Source organism: Mustela lutreola, chromosome 6 (genome assembly GCF_030435805.1).
Source record: "Mustela lutreola isolate mMusLut2 chromosome 6, mMusLut2.pri, whole genome shotgun sequence".
Lineage (NCBI taxonomy): Eukaryota > Metazoa > Chordata > Mammalia > Carnivora > Mustelidae > Mustela > Mustela lutreola.
The window spans coordinates 123,510,373-123,528,913 of NC_081295.1; the positions used below are offsets into that span (position 1 = coordinate 123,510,373).

At 42.3% G+C, this 18,541-nt stretch overlaps 2 pseudogenes; one reads left to right on the plus strand and one right to left on the minus strand.

The window, feature by feature from the left end:
* Positions 1-18,541, plus strand: part of LOC131834701 (HLA class I histocompatibility antigen, alpha chain G-like) — a 172,450-nt pseudogene that overhangs the window by 145,716 nt on the left and 8,193 nt on the right.
* On the minus strand, positions 7,795-8,394 carry LOC131833279 (alpha/beta hydrolase domain-containing protein 17B-like; annotated as a pseudogene).

An 18,541-nucleotide genomic window follows, 5' to 3' on the forward strand; every position in this document is an offset into this window, starting at 1 on the left:
AATGTTCTGTAGTTCCTTGAGGACAGATCCTTTACCTCTTTGGTTAGGTTTATTCCCAAGTATCTTATGTTGTTCAACATAGTACTAGAAGTCCTAGCAACAGCAACTAGACAACAAAAAGAAATAAAAGGTATTCAAATTGCTGAAGAAGTCAAACTCTTTCTCTTCGCACATGACATGATCCTTTATATGGAAAACCCAAAAGACTCCATCCCCAGACTACTAAAACTCATAGCACAATTCTGTAATGTGGCAGGATACAAAATCAATGTACAGAAATCAGCTGCTTTCGTATACACTAACAATGACAATATAGAAAGGGAAATTGGAGAATCGATTCCATTTACTATAGCACCAAGAGCCGTGATGGGAACTTTTTTTTTTTTTTAAAGAGTTTATTTATTTATTTGTCAGAGAGCGAGCGAGAGAGAGAGAGAGATTGTGAGCACAGGCAAACAGAGTGGCAGACAGAGGCAGAGGGAGTAGCAGGCTCCCTGCCGAGCAAAGAGCCCAATTTGGGACTCGATCCCAGGACACTGGGATCATGACCTGAGCCGAAGGCAGCTGCTTAACCAACTGAGCCACCCAAGTGTCCCCCGTAATGGGTTCTTTTAAGGAGCAATCATTTTTAATGCTTTTATTTGCTTTATTTTCAGTGGTTATGTCCTTACTTACAATGATATGCTTATACTATTATATTCTTATTAATCAAGTTGAGAGAATCCTTATCGAGTTAACTTTTAACTGGTGGGGATTTATCGATTTTGGAACACACACCCCCCTTCTCCTCCACTCTTCCCGATATAGATATATTGCTAATTTAAGTGATCAGAAACCAGTACTTCCATGAATACACTCATTATTGTATACTTTTAAAAAACATTTTTCTAGATGCTCTTTTTTTCTTTGCCAGAATTCCATCCACCTAACTTTAGTTCCTCTAAATATTCTACCATATTTTGTGTTCTAGTTGTCTTCCTCCCCTTTATTCCTTGGGGCTTGGAGTTGACTTGAGGTCCTGTATTCCTTTGCTCTACACTGCTGGCCTGACTCTTCCCCAGACCTGTTATTTAGCTGCCATTTGGGAACACTCCTTCACCATTTTTTTTTTTTTTTCAGGTTGAATCTACCAAGTCAGGTTACCATAACTTTCTTTTTCATGATCAGCTTATTACTTTGTTGGAGCATATTGTCAGGTAGAATTCTTAGAAAAGATAGGTCTGAGGAGAATTTATTTGAATTCATGCATTTAGAAAAATATCTGTATTTTACCTCATACTCGCCAGGTAATTTTGCAGAGTGGAAAATTAATTGCTGACAATCATTTTCTCTCATATTTTTTGAAGGTTTTGGTCTGCTGTCCTCTAGCATACAGGGTTACCAAGAGAAACTTGATGTTATTCTTATTTTTTGGAAGATAACCTGTATTTGTGTTATTCAGATTTAGTGTTACAGAATTTCTAATAATGTTCCCTACATCTTTTTGTTTTGTTTTGTCTTTCAGTATGTTGGACATTCAGTGGGGATTTTTCAATATAAAAATTGGTGTTTTGGGATGCCTGGGTAGCTCAGTTGGTTAAGCATCTGCCTTCAGGTCAGCTCATTATCCCAGGGTCCAGGGATGGAGACCCACATGGGGCTCCTTGCTTAGCAGGGAGTCTGCTTCTCCCTCTCCCTCTGCCCCTCCCCCTGCTTGTGACAATGCTCTCTCTCTCTCTCTCTCTCTAACAAACAAACAAACAAAATAAATAAGTAAACTTGTGTTTCAATTTCTGGGAAATTCTCTAATATTATTTCTCTGATAATTTTCATCTTCCATTTCTTCTTTTTCACGTCTGAAACTCCTATCAGCAGGGAAAACCAGTGTCTAATTCTTGTTTTACAGATGCAAAACTTCTCAACTCTCTCTGAGGATTTTATCTGTGGCCTCAGAGATCATCTCTTCTCTGAAATCCCTCAGTTTTCCTAGAGAAGAGACCCTCTGGAGAATGGGCATGTAGGTTTCCAGGATTTTACATCTAGGGTGTGGAAGGCAATGGAGGACATAGTACTTTACATACAAACTTTTAACCAAAGCCTGTGTCAGGCCTGTCTTTCAACTCTACCCATCTGATATCTTTAGGATTGAGCATCTTTAGGATTTGATGGAGGAAATTTTCACTCTTCTTTTTTGTATTCCTTCTATGAGTGGTGTGATCTATGTTTGTTCCCATTTTCATTAATCAACTGCCAGAATCTTCTGACTGCCTTCCTTTTACTGGACTTTTTTTGGTGTGTGGGGGGAATATTTGTTCCTTATGTCCACACCCCTTTTCAGCCATTTCTTTTATTCCTTTACTAAAAATGTAGTGTAATCTCATATTTATATTATATTCTATGCTATGATCCCATACTATGCTATTTATTTTGTTGCTCAAATTGTTCCAGTTCTGGTTACCGAAAGCTCTTTTATGCTTCTTTGTGGGTCCCAGAGCAGGAACTGGATGTGCTACTGGGGTATCATTGTTTCTAGGCCCTCCCTGCAGACTGAGCTAGGTAATACATGTAGCATACAAACCCATGTAGACACACATGTCTATACTTGTTTTTGTATCTATATGTATTTATATGAAGTTAAACTTGAGTTCATACTGATGGTCCTGATTCTAATGTAGTACTACCGGTTCATTCGAGGTGAGGCATTTTTAACATTTTATTTTACTTTTTAAGGATTTATTTATTTATCTTAGAGAGAGACAGAGAACACAAAGTGGGGAGGGGCAACGGGAGAGGGAGAGAGAAAATCTCAGGGAGACTCCCTGCTGGGCTTGGAGCTGATTGTGAAGCTTGATCTCCTGACCCTGAGAAAATGACTTGAGCTAAAATCAAGAGTCAGATACTAAACCAAAGGAGCCACCCAGGCACTCCTATTTTAAAAATTATAATTTTTAAAATTTTGAAATTTATTGAATCCATTAATCCATTCTACTCAAAGTTCCTCTAAATTCTAAATAAACACCCAAGTTATTACTAATTAGCAGTTTAAAATTAATCCTAAATCTATTTTAGTACATTGTAGACTTATTAACACGTTTCCTTTGTTATGAGCATTTGTCATGAGTATTTGAGCACAAGCATAAATGCCTGTTTGGGGACTTGGAGCATGTTGACTTTTTTAGAATTATCACATAAGTTTATTGTTTACAGTTGCTTGCATTTAGTGAAATGCATGTTCTTAGCCTCTTCATTTAAGCAAGAAATATTGCAACCACAGGTTTCACATCTTCCTGCTTGAGGAAGAATTACATGCTAATTATATTCTTCTGACTCTACAAAGAACATTGGCTTGCATTTGTACCTTCTAGAACACAAAGATGTTGATTACATTGGCCAACCATCTGGGTTTGCCTGAGACTGAGTTTTCCTGGGATGTGGGACTTTCAGTGCTAAAACTGGAAAGTTCCTGAGCAAACAGGGAAGAGTTTGTTTAAATATTAATCTCTAGAAAGCAATTCTTAGACAATGAAGTACAGTTATAGAGTTTTTGGATGTCAGAGGTTACTTTTATAGAGCATAGCAATGATCTTTGAAGGCCAGGTGTTTTAGGAGATGGATTTGTCAGAAATTACATTTGTAAGTTGAATTTTGTGTCACAAAACTTAATCTGCTTTTCTGCAACTGTAGAGGAAGAGACAATATTTTCTTCTCATTATCATTTGAAAATTTTTTTTAGTGGGAATTCAAAGAACCTACAGTTTCAAGGCCAAGTGCTGGAATTGCATTAATAAACATTAAGGGAAGAAAGCCTGGCCTGAAAGGCTCGGACAGGCAATAGAGAAAGAAAATGGGGCAGGCAACACTTTGTACCAACATTACCCCTCACTTACACCCAGTTGGTGATGTATGTGATTATTCAATGGTAATTCCTTGACAAACACGGAATAACTAATTATTATTTTGTTTCTGAGATTACAACTTCCTTTTTGAGCTGGCTAAAAATGCCTTTGCCATGATCACAGCATAGCAATAGTGGCAAATACTGCTATAAAGCATATTACAATAACTCTTCGAAATTGTATTTTAATTAAAAATCATTGATTTGTAGCCTTCCGAGACACAATACTGAGGCAATTCTCTCATGGTGAAATGATTGCATCTCGGAAGTTTGAAGGAAAAAGAAAAACCAGGTATGAGAGAGAGCTGAAGGAAGTAAACGTGGGAACAGAAGTTCCATCGTCTGTCCAGAAGTACATGGGGATGGCACAGTGCCTCAGCGTCCTGACAAGCTGTTATTTAGTTAGTTTTATGGATATTCTGTGTTTTTAAAAAAGATTTATTTATTTGAGAGGGAGAGCAGGGGGAGGGGCAGAGGGAGAGAATCTCCAAACAGACTCCCTGCTGAGTGCAGAGCCCAAAGAGGCGCTCCATCTCAGAACCCATCAGATCACGACTTGGGACAAAATCAGCAGTTGGACACTCAACAATCTGACCCACCAGGCACCTCATGTGATACTGTGTTTACTTTCTTGTTATTATGGTCTTTAATAAAGCATTGGCAAATTTTCAGTTTTTTTTTCTTTTTCTTTCTGTGCTTTTGGTTACTAATGGTGGTCAGTACTTGAAAGCCAATAAGGTGGTAGTAGGAATGCTCAAGGGGAATTTTGAGGTAAGAGCTGGGGCTCCCCTCCCAAGAGGAAATTGTTTTCCCTTTTTTTAAAAATAATTTTTATTATGTTACGTTAGTCACCATACAGTACATGATTAGTTTTTGAGGTAGTGTTCCATGATTAACACCCAGGGATCCATGCAATCCATGCCTGCCTTAATACCCATCACTGGGCTAACATATCCCTCCCAGTCCCACCCCTCTAAAAACCTCAATTTGATTTCTGGAGTCCATAGTCTCTCATGGTTAATCTTCCACTCTGATTCCTGCCCCCCCCTTCATTTTTCCCTTCCTTCTCTTAATGTCCTCCATGCTATTCTTTATGTTCCACATATGAGTGAAAACATATGATAACTGTATTTCTCTGTTGATTTATTTCACTTAGCATAATCTCCTCCAGTTCCATCCATGTTGATGCAAATGATAGGTATTCATCCTTTCTGAAGCCTGAGTAATAGTCCATTATTTATATACACCACATATGTTTTGAGTTCTTTTCTTTTCTTTCTTTCAATGTTCCAAGATTCATTGTTTATGCATCACACCCAGTGCTCCATGCAATAAATGCCCTCTTTATACCCACCACCAGGCTCACCCATCCCTCCACCCTCTCCCTTCGAAAAGACACAGTTTATTTTTCAGAGTCCACAGTCTCTCATGGTTCATCTCCCCCTCTGCTTTCCCCCAATCACTATTCCTTTCCTTTCCTAATATCCTCTATGTTATTCGTTATGCTCCACAAGTAAGTGAAACCATATGATAACTGACTTTCTCCTCCAGTCCCATCCATGTTGATACAAAAGGTGGGTATTCATCCTCTCTGTTAGAGGTGTAATATTCCATGGTATATATGAACCATATCTTTCTTTTTAAGATTATTTATTTATTTATTTGACAGAGAGAGAGAGAGAGAGAGAGAGTCTGTTCATGTCTTTCGCCCACTTTTTAACATGATTATCTGCTTTTTGGGTGTTGAGTTTTAGGAGTTCTTTCAAGGCACATCTCCAAAGGCAAAAGAAACAGTCAATAAAACTAAGAGGCAACCCACAGAATGGGAGAAGATATTCGCAAATGACACCACAGACAAAGAGCTGATATCCAAGATGTATAAAGAACTACTCAAACTCAACACTCAAAAAACAGATAATCATGTCAAAAAATGGGCAGAAGACATGAACAGATATTTCTCCTAAGAAGACATACAAATTGCAAATAGAAACATGAAAAAATGTTCATCATCATTATCCATCAGGGAGATTGAAATCAAAACCACCTTACACCAGTTAGAATAGCCATAATCAACAAGACAGGAAAAAAGGAAGTGTTGGAGAGGATGTGGAAAAAGGGGAACACTCTTACAGTGTTGTTGGGAATGCAAGTTGGTGCAGCCACTTTGGAAAACAGTGTGGAGGTTCCTTAAGAAATTAAAAATAGAGTTACCCTATGACCCTGCAATTGCTCTACTGGGTATTTACTGTAAAGATGCAGATGTAGTGAAAAGAAGGGCCATCCATACCCCAATGTTCATAGCAGAAATGGCCACAGTCGTCAAACTGTGGAAAGAGACAAGATGCCCTTCAACAGACAAATGGATACAGAAGATGTGGTCCATATATACAATGGACTATTATGCCTCCATCAGAAAGGATGAATACCCAACTTTTGTATCAATATGGATGAGACTGGAGGATATTATGCTGATTGAAATAAGTGAAGCAGAGTCAATTATATGGTTTAACTTACTTGTGGAGCATTAGGAAAAACATGGACTACATTGAGAGAAGAGAACGGAGTTGGGGGAAATTGGAGGGGGAGATGAACCATGAGAGCCTGTGGACTCTGAGGTACAAACAGAGTTTTGGAGGGGATGGAGTAGGGGTGGAAAAGCCTGGTGGTGGGTATTAAGCAGGGCATGTATGGCATGGAACACTGGGTGATGATGCCTAAAAAACAAATCTTGGAACACTGAACAAATAAAATAAAACTAAAAAGAAAAAAAGCTCAACATCACTTGGCATCAGGGAAATACAAATCAAAACTACAATGGGTGTGGAGCATAAACAATGAATTCTAGTACACTGAAAAGAAATTAAAAAAGAAAAAAAAAAACTTACAATGAGATACCACACCAGTCAGAATAGCTAAAATGTAGAAGTCTGGAAATGAGCGAAGTCGGCAGGATGCAGAGAAAGTGGAACCCTCCTACACTGTTGGGGGGAAGGCAAACTGGTGCAGTAATTATGGAAAAAGTTGAAAATAGACCCGCCCTACAATCCAGCAATTGCACTACTAGGTATCTACTCTAAAGATACAAATACAGTGATCCGAAGGGGCATGTGTACCCCAATGTTTATAGCAGTAATGTCCACAATAGCCAGACAATGGAAAGAGCCCAGATGTCTATCAGCAGATGAATGAATAAAGAATATGTGGTACACACATATATATAATATATAATATGTATAGTATACATATTATATGTATATGTATAGTATACATATGTATACGTATTATACATATGTATACATATTATATATACATATTATATATATGTATAGTATACATATGTATATGTATACATATGTATACTATATATATATATATTATATATATACATATATATGTAATTAGACAGTATTATGCGAAGTGAAATTATTCAATCAGAAAAGACAATTCTCATATGACCTCATTCATGTGTGGAATTTAAGAAACAACATAGATTGGAAACATCTATAGTGCCCATGCTTATAACATGAATCTGTCTAAAACCAGAAAATGCCAGATTTTTCAGGAGCTCACATCCTAAGCCACCAGCTCCAATGACTAGAATTTTACATGTACTTAACAAAAAACTGGAGATATTAAGTGCTTGGTTTGATATCAGGGTGTGTGAAGGGTCCAGATAGCTCGAGGAACTTCTTACATGGTTCCAGTGACCTTCCCAGTCTCCAGTGTCCCCATATCCACCATCAATAGCCATTTTCTCAGCCAGTAGCTCCTCTAGTCTCCTTCTTTTCTTCTCTGGCCCCTCACCTTCTGCCATATTATTCTCTCCACATGTGGGTTTTCTGTGAGCCTGGTTACACAGCCCCCTATGAGCTTAGTTACATCACCCCCTACCCACCTTCCTACTTAGTCTTGCCTGTCCTTTATTCAGCCTCATGAGTTACTAACACTGGGGAAGTTGTCTCAGAGATTTTGTCCATGTTTAGGAATACTTCAAAAGAATAGGTCTTCTGGTATCAGGAAGAGTGACTGTCATTCCCGAGGTCAAAGGAGAATGTAGAGTAACAACAGCACTCTCAAACCGAGCAGCAAGATCTACAAAAGGAGCTGAACATCTACTCTGGCCATATACGATCACATTTTCAGGGTGAATGCCACATCTTGTCCTAAGAGCAAGCTAAGCAGCTCCTCTATCTGCATAGAGATTCTTCTCTGTTGGTTTCCCAGAACTTGAACCATACCCAGAATAAGCATACGAGAATATACTACAATTAATCCATGATCTCAGTGATATGCAAAAGCTGATGATTTGATTAAAATCAACAGCATTTCCATGTGAGAAGAGTAAAGCATACAAGGCATTGTGTAAATAACACACCAGATACAGGCAATTCTGTTGCCTTGACTGGTTCTAGTCAAGGAACACTCTCAATAGCATTTTTTTCTCTAGAAGAATACTGTCGGTCTGCTCCTTCTGACTGGTGTGAAGTCCAGCGGTTTTCAAATTCATCATAGGTTGACATGTAAGTTGGATCAGGTGGCAAAAAGGTAATTTCAAAGCCAGTTTTCCAAGTCAAGGTGAACAGAAGAAGAGGGCACATGGGTCACTAAAAGGGATATTATTTATCTTCTACACCTGAGGGGCCGCATCCCAGGTGTCTGGACGAAAGTGCAGGGAGAGAGCCCCTACACAAGCACACACACACTGTCCTCCACAGGGTGCAACCCACACTGTCAACACTGCCGCTACCTCCCCTGCTGGCACTGCAGACACCACCCAGATGTGCCCAGGTCTTCCTTCTCTTGGTCCTCCTCTCTCTCTTCCTCCTTAGCCTGTCATCTCATAGCCAGCTCTTCGGGAGGGAGGAAGGCAGGCGGGCTATGAAGGTGACAAGCAGAATCCTCATGGAGGATATGGTCACTGACTTAAGTATTTTGTAAGTATTTTACTTGTGATTTCCTTCAGCCCATTTGTTAAGAGTGTTTAATTTCTACCTATTTGTGAATTTTCCAGTTTTCCTTTTGTTGCTGATTTCTAACTGCATCCCATTGTGGTTGGATAGTTCATGTGATATCTCTCTTACTGATTCTGTTGAGTCTTAATTCGTGGTCCAACATGTGGTACATCCTGGGAATGGCCCCCTGTACCCTGGAGAAGAACGTGTATTATGTTATTTGTGGGTAGAGTGTTCTGTATATGGGTGTCAGATCTAGTCTGTGTTTTTTTTATGTTGCTCAAGCCCTCTGTTTCCTTAATTTTCTTCTGCTTGTTGCTCTATCCAATTTTGAGAATGGGATATTGAATTCTCCAGCTATTATTTCTCTACTTCCGCATTTCATTCTATGAAGCTTAACTTCATAGATTTTGTTGATCTGTTATTAAGTGCTACTCATTTATAATTGTTACATCTTCATGTTCTATTGAAACGTGTGTTCGCATATACTGTTCTTTTTGTCTCTTCTAAATATTTTTTATTTTAATTCTATTTTGACTGATATTAGTAGAAACACTCCAGTTTTCTTTTGGTTATTTTGTGCACAGAATACATTTTCCCATCCTTTCACTGTTGAAGTATTTGTGTTTTTTGATAAAGTGAGTCTCTTTTAAATACATATAGTTGGATCATCCCTCTCTCACTATTCTGCCAAGCTCTATGCTTTGATTGGAGTATGTTTATGTTCATGTCTTTCTTGAAATTGGGTGAGTTTTCAGCCATTATTTCTTCAAACAATCTCTCTTACCATTTTCTTTCTCTTCTTTCTGCAACTCCCACAATGCCTGTGTTGGTCCCCTTTATGTTATGTCAGTGCTCCAGTAGGCTCTCTTCCCTTTTCTTCAGTTGTTTTCATTTTGTTCCTCAGACTTGATCATTTCAATGGTCCTCCCTTCAAGTTCAGTGATTCTTTCTTCTACTTGCTGAAATCTGCTCTTGAACACCTCTAGTAAAACTTTCATTTGAGTTATTGTCGATATCAGCACTGGAATTTCCTTTTAGTTTCTTTTTGTGTATTGTATCTCTTTGTAAATACTTTATTTTACACATATCTAATTATCTTGACTTCTTTAATTCTCAGAGCACCATACAGACAGTGGATTTAAAGTACTTGTCCAGAAGGATGCCTGGGTGGCTCAGTTGGTTAAGCCACTGCCTTTGGCTCAGGCCATGATCCCAGGGTCCTGGGATCGAGTCCCACATTGGGCTCCTTGCTCAATGAGAAGCCTGTTTCTCTCTCTGCCTCTGCCAGCCACCCAGCCTGCTTGTGCTCTCCCTCTGATAAATAAAGTACTTGTCCAGTAAGTCCACCATAGGATCTTCCATAGGAACACTTTCTGCTTTTTTTTCTTTCTCTCTCTCTCTTTTTTTTTTTTTTTTAACTTGGAATGGGCCATGTTGTCCTGTTTCTTTGTACACTTTGTGTTTTGTTATTTTTGAAAATGGGTCATCTCAATCTTATGATGTGGTAACTCTGAAAGTCAGATTCTCCCATCAACATGTTTGTTGTTTGTTTTAATTTCCATATTGTTCTAGGCTGTGTGCCAGAAATCAGCCTTACGTATACACATCACCTACCCCATGTCATTTTTGAGCCTACACTTTTTCCTGAACATGTGAGTGCTCACTACATCCCTATTCCTTCCAGCCCCCTCCCTGCCCCCACCTCAGTGCTATTTGGTGAGAATCTGAGAGCAGAGTGGCAATACCTCTTTGTGGTCACAGGGCTGAGGACAGAAACCTGAGCTCCTTTATTCCTGCTCAGTCATTACCTCCCCAGTATGTCCCTGACCTATGACAGTAGCACAGGGCCCTACATAAAGGGGCGATGCATGTCTGGTCAGGTTTGGCTTGTAAAGTGTTTCCCAACAATCTACACTGATATTGAGGTTTCCTCCCCACTGAGTGCCCAGGGACTCTGGCTTTAGGGAACAGAGAGGTCTCCAAGCCAGAACTGTTGATTCCCAGATCTGCAGCCAGCCCCACAAATATGCCAGATGCTCTGGTAAACACACTGCTGCTTTCCATGGAGATGACTTTGGACATGAGTTCCTGTCACTCATTCCTACTACTATCTCTGATGCTAGAGACTGTGATACTGGCTCTTTCCTCAGTGATGTCAAGTGATGTGAATGCTAGAATCTTCAGTCCTGACCACCAGACAGGTCCCACTGTCTGCTACCCTTAACAGCTAGACAGGAGCTCTGCTACTCAACCTCAAATCTCATTTCTACCCTAATGGCTGATCTGGGGATTTGAGGATGGCTCACCATGTGCTCCAAAGGGCCTGAAGCCCTGCCGCTGAGTCAATGACCTACAACATAATTAAAACCCAAGCCCAAGACATCTCAGAGGCATCTGGTGGTTAGGTGCTACCTGTCTATACCACCCATGTGTTTGGAATATGAGTGTAGGAGGTACTCTTCATATTCCTGGTTCCTTCTTCAGGCAACCAAGACCAATACGTACATACTAAACCCATATAGGAACTTGTGCAGGTGCATGGGCGTGCGAGCGCGCGCGCGCAGACACACTTCAAAAAGAACTCCCCATGCCAAATGCCTATACTCTTTCCTCTTACAAGCTCCAAGTCCAAGTTTAAGGAATTCTGATCACTTCTTTCTTTCTTTCTTTCTTTCTTTCTTTCTTTCTTTCTTTCTTTCTTTCTTTCTTTCTTTCTTTCTTTCTTTTTCTCTCTTTCTTCTTTCCTCTAAGTATATTCCATGAATGCCTCTGGGCCAAACTCTGTTAGGCCTGGTAATCATTTAATGCCACAGACACAGCACATATTGTCCTAATGCTTCCTATCTCACAGGAAAGACAGACAATAAATAAAACGTAATAATAGTAGTACATTAGACATTGCTGTTACCTAATGCTAGATAACAAAAAAATCTCCAAATAATACAGCCACCTTTTTTTTCTCTCTCATTGTGTGAGTCAGCTAGGCCCAGCAACAGTTCTTCTGCTCTGTGTGACATTGGTTGGGGCTATAGTTATCTGGAGATCTGAATGGTCTAGAATATTCTAAAATATGTTGCCTCTCGTTGGGGAGTGTACTGAGGCTGTTAAATGCTGCTTGCTGGGCGCCTGGGTGGCTCAGTGGGTTAAGCCGCTGCCTTCGGCTCAGTTCATGATCTCAGAGTCCTGGGATCGAGTCCCGCATCGGGCTCTCTGCTCAGCAGAGAGCCTGCTTCCCTCTCTCTCTCTCTGCCTGCCTCTTCATCTACTTGTGATTTCTCTCTGTCAAATAAATAAATAAAATCTTAAAAAAAATAAATAAATAGATGCTGCTTGCTGCCATTGTGGCCCGTTGGTGCCATTTGGTGTTAATCCAGGTCTTGAAGGCTCACAAGCTCAGGGAGGAAAGAGAAACCAGTAGAAGGCCATCTGGGGCCAAATATTGCTTTGTGTGCTCTCAGGACTTCCTCAGTTGTCTAAATTCAGCTTTGTCTTTCTCTGAAGGAAGATAACACCCTCACTATTTTCTCTCTCACACTTCTTTTCTCAGCCTGTGCTAGTCTTCAGCTGCCCTACATGATCCCTCAGCACTGTCACCTGGGCCTACTTCCACCAACCACAAGACAGGAGCAGGAAAGGGCCCTGGGACCAAGAGCAGCACTCGAGCAGAAACTCAAAGCCTTCCCCAACCCGTCTCAAGCCCCAAGGAGCACAGGGCATCCCTGAAGGACAGGTCCTATTACCTCTTCCCCCGAGGCCAGGCAGTCGTCACAAACACAGCACTTTCTCTCCATGGGTGTCTGGATCCCCACTTGCATAACCACCTGTGCACCAGGGCTGTGGTCTGCTTGTTGGCCATGCTCACTACAGGAACAGACCCCACCTGCAGCTCAGCCTCCTCCCTCCCCTCCCCTGAGCCAACAGATCTTAACTGGAAGGCACATCAGAAATCTCAGATGACTGGCAGGCAGTCTAGAAAGAGAGGTTGCAGTGGGGTCTGTACAATGGAAAATCCAATGCTCACAGCCCTCCACTCTCATCCCTGACTCAGCTTTCAGGTACACTAGCCCTTCCTTGCTCCTTCTTGGTCCACTTGTACCTGGAATCACAGGTCCTCTGCAAATGCTGCTTGGCTGAGGCTGCCAGAGCCTGCTTGCCCCTTTCCTAGCATTGACTCCCCAAGCAATTCAGGCAGTGTGTCTTACAACCTTCTTGTAAATGAGGTGTAGGAGATTCTTGAGACCCCATTTCTGAGGCTATCTATCCACCCTCTGCATCCTGAAACTGCCACCGTCACCCCCTCTCCTGCACCTTTCCACCTGGAAATGCCCCTGGACCAACCTTGCTGAGCCTGAGGGTAGAGAGAAGTAGGGACCAGCTCAGAAGAGGGAGGGAGTCTCAGCCTCCACTACCCAATCCGCATCCAGAGTAAGACGAGTCATGCTCACCACTCAAGGGTCCCAGGGATCTTGGCTTTGAATGGGGCTAAGGGTGTATATATACATGTGGCTCCCACTCTCTCAGCACTCTGACTTCAGCTCCTGTTACAGAGGCTTGTCGTGCCCTCCATATTGTGCAGACACGAGGGACTGCCCATATCCCAGGAGAGCCCCGCCCATCCCACCCACTGCTCATATTTCTCACTTGGGCTCCCGCAGCTCTTGTTGACTTCTTGTTCTTAGAGAGAGGACTCATGCAAGAATGACAATAAGGAAACCAGCAGCAATAAGAAGGTTGTTACTCCATTCTGATATACCAGGGCCTTTCCTGGAAAAGGGTCTTATATTGACCTGGCACCCCAGGAGCACAGAACTGCTGTCTTCTCCCCACCCTGCCTCCTGTCCTGACCAGGCCCAGAATGTGAGGTCACAGGGTGTGCACTGTGCCTTCCATGTAGCAAGTGAACCTCTGATCCTCTCTCTAAGGAATCTTTATAGCCACACACATCCAGTAGGTCCCATTCCCACTAGGCAGGACTCCCCTAAACTGCTGGGCATACTGGTCAGGGAGATATTCCTGGGAGAGAAATAGAACACCCAGCCTGTCAGGCTGGACTTCCCCTCCAAAGTCTGGCTGTAGGTCAAGTTCAGAGCACTGGAGAAGAAAGCACAGAGCCAGTGAGGTACAGGGTTAGCCCTGCTCCCCTCTAAGGGAGAGAGAGAGAGATCAGGGCTGTTTCTCTTGCCTTTCCACCTCTGGCTGAAGCTCTCATTCTCCAGGTCTGTTCTGCTTCATAGGACCTAGTTCCTTTGGACAGGCATGTTGTTGGACCCGGCATCCAGGCCTCACTCTGTTGGATCCATGAGTTGATGCTCAGGGGTGGAACATGACGGGTGGGTTCGTGGGCTGAGGGCACTATCAGGAAACAACTCTTTGTGACAGTGAGGCTAGGGCTTCCTCTCCTGCCTGACGCTCATCTTCCCTGGTTCAATTTTCTGCAGGAGGACCACTGCCTCCCTGGACTGTTGACACTAGGAGGAATCACTACTTCTTCCCCTCCTCCTCCTTATTCTTTACTCCTTCTTCTCCTCTTCCTTCTCATTCTCCTCCTTCTTCCTCTTCTTTTTTATTTTATTTATGTCTTTTTATTCATTGATTGATTGATTGATTTATAGAACAAGAGATTTCATGAGCAGGCAGAAGAGCAGAGAGAGAGAGGGAGAAAGAGAATCCCACAGACTCTGCACCAAGCATGGAGCCGCACACTGGGCTTAAACTCACAACCTTGAGATCATTGGCTGAGTTGAAATCAAGAGTTGGATTCAACCAGCTGAGCCTCCCAGATACCCCTGGGAGGATTCACTTCTGTCTCCACATGATTGGTGTCTCTATCCTTTATTCAGAGGCTTTATTAGGACAGGTGGATCACAGTACAATGCACCAGCAGAACCTTTGTGCATTCCATCAGACAAAGAAGGCTTCCGTGGACAGGGCTGTTGGGGGGAGGTTCAATGGGTCCAGCAGAGAAGAAAATCTGTACCCCAGTGGTGAACCATTTCTGCCAAAGAAACTCATCCAGGACTTCAGATATTTCTGCTGCTTCTACAAAGCTCTCCCTGTATATGGGCTGAGAAATCCTAGCTTTGACAGCCATTTACATGCAAGGACTTCTTGATTTCCATAGCCAAGGTTTGAGCAGAGGACCAGGGAAGTGTCCATCCATGGATCTTCAGATCGTAAGAGAGGAAGAGCTCCCCATTATAGTGGAAATGCCTGAAGACCTTGGTGCTGTTGTCTTCTCAGCTTTTCCAGGCCCAGATCTCCTAGACGGAATGTGAACTGGCCACTATCCAGCAGTGACTTCTCTCATCCTGTGTCCCTCTGCTTTCCTTGCCCCAGTGACAACTCCAACCAGAGGGGCCCCTCCCTGTTCTCCTCCATGCCTTCTCTGTGCTGGCTGAGTAATGGTCCTGTAGGCTAAAATCCATAGACAGTCAATCCTCACCCCCACTCCCAGGAAAATCCAGGGAAAGAGACAGATCTCTGCTCTCTGCCCTGAACTTCCCTGGGGAAATCTCCCATCCCGCCCCTGCTCCAACCCCCTCTCACCTCCTTTCTGTGCCTGCAGGGCTAGATGTCTGCCAGAGTCATTCTGAGGCTCCTCTGTTACCTTCCAAGTCCTTCGACTCTGTGTGTCACGTCTCAGGTCCCAGGAATTCCTCTTCCCACGGTCCCTGTGGCTTTGACATGTCTTTCTCACTGTCATGGTGCATGAAGGCCTGACCTTCATGAAGGGGGTGGTTAAGTGTGAATGATCTATGACCAGGGGTGACATGGTGCCCAGGAGGGTTATGGTGGAGTGGAGAAACATGGACCATGATGCCTGTGGTGAAGTTTCATCAGGGACTAGGTAGTGCCAAGTGAGGGACGATTAGAGAGGCAGGGGAGCTGTGGAGGGGATTGTGACCACAAGGGTGTTTATGGTAGGCCAGTACTTCTGGGGGAGGGGAAGGTGTGGGCCTAGACCCAGACTGGAAGAGTGGCCTGATGATGCCCCTGGTGGGGAATAGGATGGACCTACCATTGTTCACTGGGGAGAGAGAGTGCGCAGGGGTCTCAGAGCTGCTAGGCAGTGAGCCCAAGGGTAGTCTATAAGAAAGGAGGAGAAACAGATGAGAAAATAGAGCCAAAACTCCATAGTGAACACCTTGGGGAAGGACCTAGATGGTAGGGATCATTCAGGCAGGGATGGATGTGGCAGATCAGACCCCCAAAGAGTTTGGGTGGGACAACCATACCTGGAAGGCAGGAAGGTAGAGGCCTGGCTGTAGGGAAAGGCTGCAGCTGAGCATGTGTCAGGAACAACCAGTTTGGGGCTACGTGTCAGGAATGAGGACCACTGGGGTCAAGGAGCCAAAGTCAGGATGAAGGCCAAGGACCTGTGCATTTGGACCTGGAGCACTTTTCTAGTCAGTGAGGAAGAGGGATGGCAAGAGGCAGCAGGGGAGACTAGTGCTGAGGGTCTGGGAATGGGGGACTGGGTGCCCTGAAAGAACTTAATTACAAACTGACAGGAAGGAGGGGGCATAGGCTGAGAGCAAGGAGGAGGGAGGCTGACTGCAAGGGCCCCACAGGAGGAGCTTCTGAGGGAGGAAAGCTTGGTGATGGCCAGGCACGTGGGCAAGGGCTGTGGGAAGGCATTGAAGAATTGCACCAAAAATAATAAAGTGCTTAGGAATAAACTTAACCAAAATGGTGGATAACTTGTACTCTGGAAACTATAAAACACTAATGAATGAAATTGAAAATGGCACAAACAAATGGCAAGAATCCAATCCATGGACTGGAAGAAAAAATATTGTTAAAATTTCTGTTATCCAAATCAATCTACATATTTGATGCAATCTCTATCAAAATACCAACAGTGTTTTTCACAGAGTAGAACAAACTGTCCTGAAATTTGTATAGAACCACAAGGACCATGAGTAGAAAAGCAATCTTGAAATAGAAAAGTGAAACTCGAGGCATCACATTCCAGACTTTAAGTTAGATTACAGAGCTGTAGTAATCAAAGCTGTACGGTACTGCCAAAAAATAGACATATGGATCAATGGACCAGCATAGAAATTCAGAAGTAAACTCACACTTACATGGTCAACTTGTCTTTAACAAATCAGGAACGAATATGTGACAGGAAAAAGACTGTCTATTCAACACATGGTGTTGGAAAAAGTGGACAGCAACATGCAAAAGAATGAAACTGGGCCATCTTCTTATACCATACACAAAAATGAATATAAAATGGATTAAAGACCTAAATGTGAGACCTGAAATCCTAAAAATCCTGGAAGAGAGCACAAGCAGTAATTTCTCTGATATCAAAGACAGCAGCATTTTTCTAGGTATGAATCCTGAGGGAAACAAAAGCAAAAATAAAGGAGTGGGACTACATCAAAATAAAAAGTTCCTGCACAGCAAAGGAAACAATGAACAGAACTAAAAGGCAACCTACAGAATGGGAGAATATATTTGCAAATAATATAGCTGATAAAAGGATAGTATCTAAGATATGCAAAGAACTAATGCAATTAAACAAAGAGAAAACAAATATTCCAGTTAACCAAGGAACATTAGACATGAATAGACTTGTTTCTACGAAGACATCCATATGGCCAATAGACATTTGAAAAGATGATCAAAATCACTCATCATCAGGCAAATCCAAATCAAAACCACAATGATACATCACCTCTCACCTGTCAACATGGCTAAAATAAAAAAAAAAAAAACACAAGAAACAGCAGGTGCTGGTGAGGATGTGGAGAAAAAGGAACCCTCTGGCACTATTAATGGGCATGTAAACTGGTATAGCCACTGTGGAAAACAGTATGGAGGTTCTGCAGAAAATTAAAAATAGAATTCCCATATGATCCAGAATTTTACTACTGGGTATTTACCCTAAGAATACGAAGACATTAATTTAAAAATCTATGTGCATCCCTAGTTCATTGCAGCACTATTTACAGTAGTCCCATTATGAAAATAGCCCACATATCCATCGATAGATGAATGTATCAAGAAGATGTGGTACATTTATACAATGAAATGTTACTCAGCCATAAAAAAAGAATGAAATCTTGCCGTTTGCTGCAACATGGATGGATCAAGAGAGTATCATGCAGGCAGAATAGTCAGAGAAAGACAAAGACCGTATGATTTTACTCATATGTGGAATTTGAGAAACAAAACAAGAGAAGAGAGAAATCAAAAAGTGGAATATAAACATACATAGATAGATAGATAGTAATAAACATAACCATAGAGAACAAACAGATGGTTACCAGAGATATGGTGGGTAGGGGCATGGGGTTTGGGTGAAACAGGTGGAGGGGAGTAAGTGTACACTTACCTTGACAAGCAGTAAGTAATGTATGTGGCTACCCTCCCCCTTCTGTTTCTCCTCTGATATCTGTCTGCACAATCCCAACTCCATGTTTTGTACCTCTTGACTGATGATCCTTTGCCCCCGTAGAGATCCAGATGTATAATCTTATATTTCAGGCTGATGTCATGGGTGTTCAGAGTGCTCTGATGGCTATTCAGCGCAATTCAGGGGACTGGTTGAAATAGGGTCCCCTAATCCTCTACCATCTTGCCCCTACCCTGATCTGTTCATTCTTGTAACTCCACATTTCACTCAAAGGAAACTCAAAACCCTTCTCACACCCTCAGGCCTGCATGATGTGGTCAGTATCTGACCTCATGTCACCTGCTC